Source organism: Poecilia reticulata, chromosome 10 (assembly GCF_904066995.2).
Source record: "Poecilia reticulata chromosome 10, P_reticulata-male-v2, whole genome shotgun sequence".
Classification (NCBI taxonomy): Eukaryota; Metazoa; Chordata; class Actinopteri; order Cyprinodontiformes; family Poeciliidae; genus Poecilia; species Poecilia reticulata.
This window is the reverse complement of record NC_088839.1, coordinates 3,643,574-3,654,331: the sequence shown is the minus strand read 5'-3', so window position 1 is coordinate 3,654,331 and position 10,758 is coordinate 3,643,574.

The window sequence follows — 10,758 nt, the reverse complement described above, 5'->3', positions numbered from 1 at the left end:
TCACAGAGCTGAAGAAAAGCAGTGGAGAATTGAGTGGCAGTGGAAGGGTTAATAACCCGACAGCGGCGAACAGCAGCGCGAGTTTTAACAGCAGTAGGTGTCAAACTAACAGTGAATAAAACAGGTAGGTGATCCGAGAACACAGAGTCACAGGTTTCCAGGTTAGTCACCGGCAGACCGCAGGAAATAACCAGGTCCAGTGTGTGTCCGTGCTCATGTGTAGGGCCGGATACGGCCTGTACCAGGTTAAAAGATCCAGAAGGCTTAAAAAGTCCTTTACCAGAGGCTTATCAGGACAGCACACGTGTATATTGAAGTCTCCAACAATAAGAACATGTTCATAGTTAGTTATAATCCCAGATAAAAATCCCAGATAAATCTGATGGAACACGTTAAGTTTTCTCTACAGCTCATTAATCCATTTTTAATCCACTTCAAACATTTATTCAATGCAGTTAATAAATACTTCATTTATCCAAAGTGTTGATGTAACTCATATCATCCAAATGTCTTTAAAGAATTGTTACGGATGACGCTTTTGGGAGGGAGGATTTCCAGTAGCAGTCAGTATTCCAATGAATCTGAAATGGCTTCTGACTGAAGACTGTTGCTGTTAGTTTCATGACTGGTACGACATACTAACAACTTAATTTAACTCAATACCATCAGTTGTTGGATCAGTTGCTGCTGCTCCTCTTTAAATGTCTGTGCTTGGTTAAGAAGTTTTCTGGAGTCTAGGTTCATAGTTCAGGTATTACTTGATCTTTTGAAATGCTAATCAGCTGCTTCCAGTTGTGAAAACAATATATTGTTGCCATGACTATGCATTACAACATCTGTCCAAAAGAAAGAAAAGTAAGAGCAAAAATCCTTCCAGCTGCACAACATGCAAAACCAGAAGGGTCCTAAAAAAACAATGCACCTAACAAAAAATAATATTATTTTAATATTCTTGCTATGTTGTTTTGCTATCTTTAAAACAGTTATGTTGTTAAAGGCCCATCTGGGAACGTGCATTGCAAATTAGCTCAGGCATTAAATGTTATAGTGTTCAGTGTTTGCTTGTACTTAACACTTTTCCTCAACCAATCAAAAAAAAAGAAAGGAAGACCTTTAAGATAGATATTTATTTTTTCATTTTACAATTCAAGAAAATATTATGAAACATGTTCCTGTTGTAAGAAGCAGGAAGCTTTTTAAGCACAGTAAGACAAGACAAAAATCAATTACACTGAAGTTCATGTTCATTTGTAAAAATAAACATATACAAAGAATAGCAATATCATTTTAAAAATGCAGAATTAGCGTATCATCTTCTATATAAATCATGTAAAATAGTCTATAGTTTGCAAACATCTTTAAATTGGAAGTAATGCAATAAAAATAATTTTCTACTGTTAGTCTTGATGCAGCCAACTCCTTAAAGCACATTGGTCCAACCCTGTCCAAGCATTTTATTGTTCCTTCTATTATTGCAAAGGGTAAACTTTGCCGTTACAAGAAGAAAATTAATTAGGACAAGAGTCTTACTTTTTATAGCTGTGTATTTAAGACCAAAACCAAAAGCATCTGTGGAAAAAGCTTCCTTCCAGTCCTGCAAAACCTTAGAAGGCTTTTCAACTTTGAACAGGACAAAAACAAATGTTCCAGTGACTCTTGGTGTTCACAAAGAGGACAATCCTCTCAACAGTTAAAATGAGCTCCTTCTGATCTGCCTTTGGGGATAAGATCCAAACCAAAAACCTGTGTCCACCTCATCTCTCTGTCACCAGTCAGCTTCAGTAGAGCTGCTTCTTACAACAGGAACCTAGCAAATAATAATACCAATGCTTTCCCAGAATGTCACAATTATGATCTGTCAACTCCATAACTGATATTAAGAGAGGAAAAATTCTAACACTTATTAACCCTTTTTAAAACCTTTTGACTCGTGATATCCTCTCTTATGCCCGGATTCAGAAAATGCTGTGCGCAAAGACTGAGATCACACAGAGATGACAGCGTCACAATAATCAGCATTTATTCAAGACAAATGCATACTAACACCAGAAAAGCACATCACAAAACATCAGAAAACTCAGAGCACAAACAACACATGAATCTACCTGAGAGAGGGAAAAAGACAAAAGATGGAAACGACAAACAGAAAGCAAAGACGTCTTTGGAGAAATTGCAAAGAGCAAAATCTGATTTGTTACTCCTGTGTACAAACTTTTATAGTAAAGGCGTATTCTTCTCTTTAGTTTGTTCAAATAAGGCGTATCTTTGTTCATCCAACCAGGAGCTGTCTCGGACCCTCTTAAAAATTAGAAACTTCCTACAATTTGTTTTCAAGATCAAACATCAGTTGTCATCTTTATCTGAACAAAGTGGAAGCAGAGCTTCTCCTCTACTGGCCTAGACTCCTGCTGTTTTGTGGCTTTTCACAAATCGTGTGAAAGCTGGAACTTCTCCTGAGTTTTTCCCACACAGGCAAAGGGCAGATCAAAAGATCTTAGCAAACAATCTGCTGTAACTACAGGTAAAATAAAGGTCAATAGGGCAGAATAAGTTATTAATCTGAAAACTATAATTAGGCTATTTCAATGAAGACATGTTAAGTTTTAAAACTAGTGTATTTTAAATTAATTTTCTTAACACTGTCAATTTACAAAATTTTGATAAACTTTTGTGAAATAAAAGCTTAATTTTAGTATGCTGTAAAGATTTTATGAACCCGATGAACTACAATATATCCTCCTTCAGAATAACATCATATAAATTGATGTAGTTTGGCATTTTGTGAACTCCATCAGAATTTTTGAGACTTTCAGTGAAATTGTTGACAAATCTCACTTAAATGTGCAATTAATTCATTCTAATTTCTTTTACATAAATGACATTACTTCACATGTATCAAGTATTTTATTTTACTCACTGGTTTGTCACCACCTTCAGTTCTGTGTAACTCCATCAGATGGACTTTTTGTAGTTTTTTTTTTTTAAATAATATTTCTTTTGTTTCTTGAGAAGCATTTGTCTGTAAAACTGAGTAAAAATATCATTAATAGGGTCATTAAAAATAATTTTATATTTATTTTTGTCAGATGGTGATGACAAAGTTCTGGGTCAGGTCAATTAAAAATGTAATTTAAAAAAAAATTTTGCAACTTGGAGCCTGCACCTTAGCATCTTTACATCATTATTTGTCATATTTGCATACATAAGGTTGAGAAATAATATTAAAAAAGGGAAAATTTAAACCCATTTTATCCCAATTCTCAAGAATTACTGAAATCCATCTGTTTTACCTGTTCGTTCCACTTCAGTGTTTCAGGTCATCAATCTGATTTCAATATGAATCAGATTGAATAATTTACAATTCAATTTGACTTTGAAACTCCAAGGAAGCACAATAAGGATTCATCATCCATAAACAGAGTCAACCTCCTGTATGATCAGCACTAGGGCAAAATGTGTTATTGAAACATCCCATAACATGACTGAACCAATGATGAAACACTTCTCCTTAATTTCACTAATACTGGTTTATTTCAAATGATGTGAGGACTTATGAACAGCCAGAGCAGATTAATTGGTGGCTTGTCTTTACACAATGGTTTTATGAAAGAGGCTAAAGGTGAAATTTAACTTGTCTCTTTTAATATGCTGTGTATAAAAGATAAAATCCAGGCATTGGTTAGTGTAGTTTGCAGCATAATGACTGTCTTTTTCTTACAGCAAGAGCTTTACAGTTATCTTGAACACATCACTTTGCAAAGTCCAAAATATGTAGCTGTACAAGCAGTGAGTCATGCATTTCAGTAAGAATTCCACAGATGGGGAGATGTGTTTAGTAAAAGATTAAAAAAAGCTTTGTGAGATATTCAGCCTGACAGCTTCCCGCTGTGTTGTCTCCACTTTCCAAGAGGACTATTTTAAGAGCTAATATATTTCTATTTGTCTTCTGCTCTTTCTTTCTCTATTACCCAAAATGACACAGTGTTTTTCCCCTTAATTCCCAGGCTGCTGCCAATCCTTTATTCCTGCTGCTCTCCTCCCTCTCTCCCTTTCCGAGTAGAGCCCTTTAACCAGGAGTGATTTGATTACTCTGTGTAGCTACGGTCCCTCATTGTTATCAGCCTTCATAAATGTTTAAGGACCATTAAGGAGACGCAAAGAGCGCAGACGGACGGAGGGGATATCTTAATGCCTAAATGACCATTACCCCTCTCCATTTACAGATTAAAAGCTTTATTTTGTTTACTCCGCCCACTACTCATCATCCCCTTGCTTATCCCTCTGGCTGCATGTGTCCGCTGAGGCTCTACGGAATGACTTTTTGTTTAGGAAGAAGAGGAGGTGATGAAAATGCATTACACAGAAGAGCAGAAGTGTTCACAGACTTGTTCACTTTCAAAGTTAAATGTTCATAGGTTTTCTCCAAAGCTTCCAAAGTTGTAATGTTTTTATGGAAGCCAAGACGCCTGGAAGGAGAGTCTCAGGTCACCAGTTTGGTTCAGGTCACTTTTATCCCTAGATGAAATGTAATAAGACAGTTCAATGGTAAAAATCACACTTTTTCTCTGACTGGTGTCTGAGGGAGGCGTACTAAATTTTTTCTCATAACCAGTATTTGTTGCAGATAAACATGTTGCAGTATCACGTTTAGCTAATGTCAGCGACAACAGTTCACATTTCTAAAGAATTTCCCTGAATGATCAGGAGTTCCTGAAACAATCAGATGGTTGAATAACATGAATAATAGAATAAAAACAATAAATAAATAAATGAATATACTGTATTAATCACAGAGGGAAATCCACAAATAAAACATTAGTACTGTGTAAACGAGTGTTCAAAATGCTGTTACCATGGAAGTGTAGTGTGTTAAGAAAAAGTAAAAAAAAAAAAAGAACAAAAGGTAAATACACCCTTTCTTTTTCTCAATCAGAATTGGTATTGTCTTTTGTTTTCTTTTTTTGATTATTATTATTTGTATTGTTCATTGTAGACGTATTTGTCATGTGCATGTGTCTTGCCAGTGGGGGCGCTCTTGTGCAGCTGTTTGTCTAACAGGGAGAGCGAGTCTCCTGGCTCTGGGCATGCATGGCTCAGAATAAACGAGCCCTTGCCGGAGATACACTGTAACGACTCTGTGATCCACAGATCTGGTGCACAGGATTCATCTGCCTGTACACCACTTGATACTGGCACCAGATTCCCCTAGGTCTGGTACCGGTAACAGAAGCAAGAGGCTAAATTACTGGTGTCGTGGAAACACGAGTCCAAATCACTGTTGCCATGTGAACAAGAAGCCAAAACGTTCTTATCATGTGAACAAGTGGCCATAACTTTGGTATCATGTTAACATGAGGCCAAAGCGTTGTTACTGTGTAAACGAAAGGCAATACTGTTGGTTGGTTCCATCTATATTGGTGGCCATAATTTTGGCACCATATAAACAAGAGGCCAAATTGTTGTTACTGTTTAAACGAAAGGTCATAACGAGTTCATTATGTAAATGACAAAACACTATAGCAGTGTAAACAAGAACCCAAAAACTTGGTACCATGTAGGAGAGAAGCATCGATCTGCAGTGATCCACCTTGTTCTCTGACTCCAGCCTTAAACCAGTGTTTCTATAACAAGATGGCCGACCATTTTCCCAGGGTTAGAATGTTCTTCAGACAGTCTGTCTATCTGATGATACACGTGAATGAAAACTTGGTAGAAGATTAAATAGACACCCTTATGATAACATTTAATCGGTAGAGTGATTTATGACCCTAATCATTGATTGCTTTTGATTTCCGGTGACAGGTGTTCACGCTAAAATTAAACATCGCCTCACCTTCCCTCCTTGAAAACCTGTTAATCTAAAAATATATACTGCTCAAAAAAATAAAGGGAACACTTAAACAACACAATATAACTCCAAGTAAATCAAACTTCTGTGAAATCAAACTGTCCACTTAGGAAGCAACACTGATTGACCCGACGAGGGTCCCCGTTGTCAATCAGTGTTGCTTCCGAAGTGGACACTTTGATTTCACAGAAGTTTGATTTACTTGGAGTTATATTGTGTTGTTTAAGTGTTCCCTTTATTTTTTTGAGCAGTGTATAAGTACATACATAAGCATTCCTTTCACAGCTGTAAATTCTTTTTATTAGTAAACCTTTAAGAGTAATACAATTAAAATATGAACAAAAAAGCAAATGAAGCAGTGGGGAGATCACTGTTGAATCAACAGCAAGAAAAAGACTGAACCAAAGTTGCATTCACAATGATGCGAGGCCAAATTCTGGAAAGGGAGTGATGTTAGAGTTTGTCTTTCACTTTAACTGCAGAAAGCTAAAAGTTAAATTTGAGTAGCCTCATGTAGGCCTGTTTACTGCCTGTCACATATCCTTAAGAAATACATGTACAAATGAGGACCATTTACTGAAATGTATCACACTAGCAAGTGTTACAGAAAATAAATCTAGAGTTTAAAATTTAAGTGACTGCTTTTCGGAATGGATGAAGGAAATTACAAACTCATAGTCAGCACTGACTAGTTGTGCTACCAAAAAAATGCAGTAAAACAGTTAAACTGTAGGTTTTCTTGAGAGGTATCTGTCCATGCATAAGAGTGGACAGGCATGGCAGGTGTTGCTCCCCTCCACGCTGTGCACCAGGAAGACAGTTTGTCTCACGTAGACCTGTTTACTGCCAGTCACATATCCATAAGAAGTACATGTACACATGAGGAACATTCAGAGTTTAGTTCTTATAGATTCAGTTTGATTGGATGAAGGAAATCACAAACGCGACTTGAAATGTGTTGTACTTTAATTCCCTCTGAGTACCCACACTGAGCACCAGTGCCATCACCAGTGCCACAGTCACAAACCCTCCCCTTTGTGACTGTGTTGTAGTTCAAATCACTCACAAACAGATGTCCTGTGCTGGGTTCAAATTGCACCTACCAGAGAGAAATGTTTTATTGCTGATGTCTCCATTGGCTAATTCATAGAGGCGGGAAAAAGTTTACCAACGATGGGAATGTTTATCTTTGGGGATTAACAGGAATCCTGTGCTGGGTTTAAATTACACTTACCAGAAAGAAATGTTTTTATTGCCGAACTCAGGGGCTCTGCTGCATCTCCTGAGACACAGTTAAACCAGAGGTAATTACAGCACTAATCTATTTAAACTTCTCTAGGGATAGTATATACTATATATTATTCTTGATCTAACACTTATTGATTTTTTTTGTTCATACTTTAATTGTATTACTCTTAAAAGTTTACCAAAAAAAAGGATTTACAGGTGTGAAAAGAATGTTTATGTACGTACTTATGTATTTTTAGATTAACAGGTGTCAAGGAGGGAGGGGGAGGCCATGTTTATTTTTAGCCTGAACACCTGTCACAGGAAATCAAAAGCAATCAATAATTAGGGTCATAAATCACTCTACAGATTAAATTTTGTCATAAGGGTGTCTATTTAATCTTCTCTTGGTTCCTCTGACTGTTTGAATAATTGAAGTAGTTGGTATCTGGTTAAGTGTATCCATTTAGCTTCTTTCAGACTTTTACTTGAAGAGTTCTTCTTTTTTTTCTGAGATGACTGTTGGAACTCTCAGTCGTATTTTATGGACTGATTGTAAAGTGGCTAACTTCTTGTCTAAAGCATCATAACACCACTGCAGGTCTTTAAATATTTCAAAGCAAATGCTGGAAGTCTAGTTATGTAAAGACAGGAGAGGAATAAGGAGAAAGTAAAATGAAAGAGCAACTCTTCATGAGAAAGTGTTGCTAAAGAAGACGACCACCATTAAGGAGAGTTTCTGTCAGATGGAAGATGGAGGCTGATTGTTGGATAAAAAGGACGAAGATCACCGGAGACCTGAACCCAGACAGGAAGATGAACCTTTGAAAGGGAAAATGCTAATTCCAGAGCTGTTCCACAGAGACCAGAGAGCAACACACACACACCCCCCACACACACACACGCACGCACACACGCGCACACGCACACGCGCACACGCACACACACACACACGCACACACACACACACACACACCCCACACACACACGCACACACACACACACACACACACACACACACACACACACACGCACCCACACACACACACACACACACACACACAGAGCTCTCTGTGAGGTCCATTGTGAGGCCTATTAAATAATCAGGCATGTTTCCTCCCCACTGGCAAAAATCAGGACAAGTCCGCTACTGCTCAGCAAACTGCTGCGCGCGCGTGTGTGTGTGTGTTGGGGGGTGTGCGTGTGTGTGTCTGTGTGTGCGCGTGCGCGCGCATGTGTGTGTGTGCTTCAAAGAGAGAGAATGTGAATATACATGTGGGCAAGTTTCTGTATATGTCAGCGAGTAGCTGTGCACTCAGCAACCCAGACATTAATGTTGTAATGTTGTGTGTGTGTGTGTGTGTGTGTGTGTGTGTGTGTGTGTGTGTGTGTGTGTGTGTGTGCGTGCGTGTGTGCGTGCGTGCGTGCGTGTGTGCGTGCGGGGGTGTGTGTGTGTGCGTGTGTGTGTGTGTGTGTGTGTGCGTGCGTGTTGCTCAACTACTTGAGTCTGTGTGAACACTACTGCATTTCAGACACACAGACTCTTCCGAGCTTCACACTGAACAGCTCATCTGGCTTGTAGGGCCAAAAGTCAAGTTAATAACCCATGCCATATAAATAAATGCTCACTTGACTACATTTCGTCACAAATTGCCACAACACATTAGAGATTCAAGCAAGACGATCTTTATGAAAGCTTTTGCATTTGCTCCTCCAAACACCTGGGGCTCTATCGTTGTGAATCAATGACGCAGAGCACAAGAGCGCAGGGTGTGGTGAGTGATTTGTGGTAATTTTCGTGGCCTGAGGTGCTCAGCGAATAACTGCAGCAGAGGTGCAAACAGCTTGGGATTAGTCAGAATACATTAACAGCCAGGGTGCTGATGACCAATCATTACTTTTTGTATTATTAATTTTTTTAATTATTATTGGAAAAGTAGAACCTCTGAAGAAAGAAGAGCCAGTGTCCTTGTGCTGAAGGAGGACCAGCAACGTCACAGTGCATTAAATGCATTACCTTAGCATGAGGCTCATTCAGTTACAGTCCTTTTGTTGTCAGAACAGAACTGCTGCTCGATATAGAAAATGGCTCCTAATAGAGGATGAGGTCACTAATAGATCTCTGGACACCATGCTACACAGTGAAAACCATCAAGTGAATACAACTGTCTGATAGTGTTCACATTTAGAGCCCTGCTTAAATCATCTTATCTCAGCTGTTTTGACTGGTTTCCATGGGGAATATATGGAAAAATACAGTACACACAATAGCATGTCAGCTTTTTGTCATGTGAAACGAGAAGATAATCACCACACTGAATGTGTGATTTATGCTGTATTATTCAACAAAAATAAAAAAACCTCTGCTAGATGTAAAAAAAAAGGAAACATGTAAAAAAGGAAAAAGCTTCAATAAACATATTGCAGTAGTTGGAAAAGACTTCAGTAAATTTCCGTCCGTTCAGCCACCTGTGGAATGAGTCCCAGCATTCAGCCTGGTAGTGAAGAACAGACAGTAGAGAAAGTTTCCAATAGTTTTATTGACAGCTTACAGTCAGCATGACCTCATTGTACAACGTAAAACAAAATGCATAGCATTACATGCAGAGCATTCAATGAATTAGACTATTGCTGGAAATCCATTTTATTGCCAAGTGAAACATTAAATATGTTAAGTACATACAGATTGATGTAGGACAGGCTTTTTCTGTTGTGACTATGAAGCCTGGGTTTAAATAGAAGCTGGGAGATTCTCTCAAGCCTCACTTGCATCATTCAGTGACCAACCAGCGGCAGGTCGCCACTCCACCTCTGCCAATCATCTCTCAAGAACCCCTGTATAAAGCCTGTCATCCATGGATCCACCTGCAGTCGTGTTCCGACCCGCCTCCTCCCCATTCCCACCTTCATCCTCCAGCCTCCTCCAGGCTTCCCTCCAGTCTGGTCCCGCCTCCCGGTGTCCAGCCCGGTCTCAGCCGGCCAGGTCCAGGCTTTAAGTCCAATAAAACTTTCTAAGTGTTTCTTTTCTCTGTGTGAGTCTATCCAGATTGAATTAAAATTAGAATATTACATCAGTCCAATAATAAAAAATGATCAAAAACGAAAATGTGGGCTTAAAAAAAGTATGTACCTGTAATAAAACCTGTTTAATGATTGTTATTTTCAAAAGGTGATTTTAATTTGACCTGCAGCCTCATACGAACATTTTCCAATTCATTAAATATGATTGTTGAGTCACATGGATATTAGCGTTTAAATGGTTGCCAGGGGAGATTAAAAGATTTCTCAAACATGTGTGAAAGAATCAAATCAATACTACAGGTATGTTTTTGATGAGGGAATAACTTTATGACTTGATGTAAAGCTAAAAAAAGGATAATGTTTTCACAATACCTTTAAAAAGTAGAAAAAGGTGTTTTATATTGTTCAAGAGAAATTACTCACATTCTTTTACAGAGCAAACAAGTAAGGTTAGGCATAAAGGTGCAACTATTTCTTCTGAAAAAACTCAGTGTTTAATAGGGTATCCTATGTTTTTTCAGATTATTTTATAAATGATATCCCAGTCAAGACACTAGTGAATAATTGGAGAAAATATTTGAAAAGTGACATTACAAAAATTCGGCATTTCATTTTAGGCATAGAACTCTTGAGAAACAAGAGGGTCAAGAATAAAGATCTGC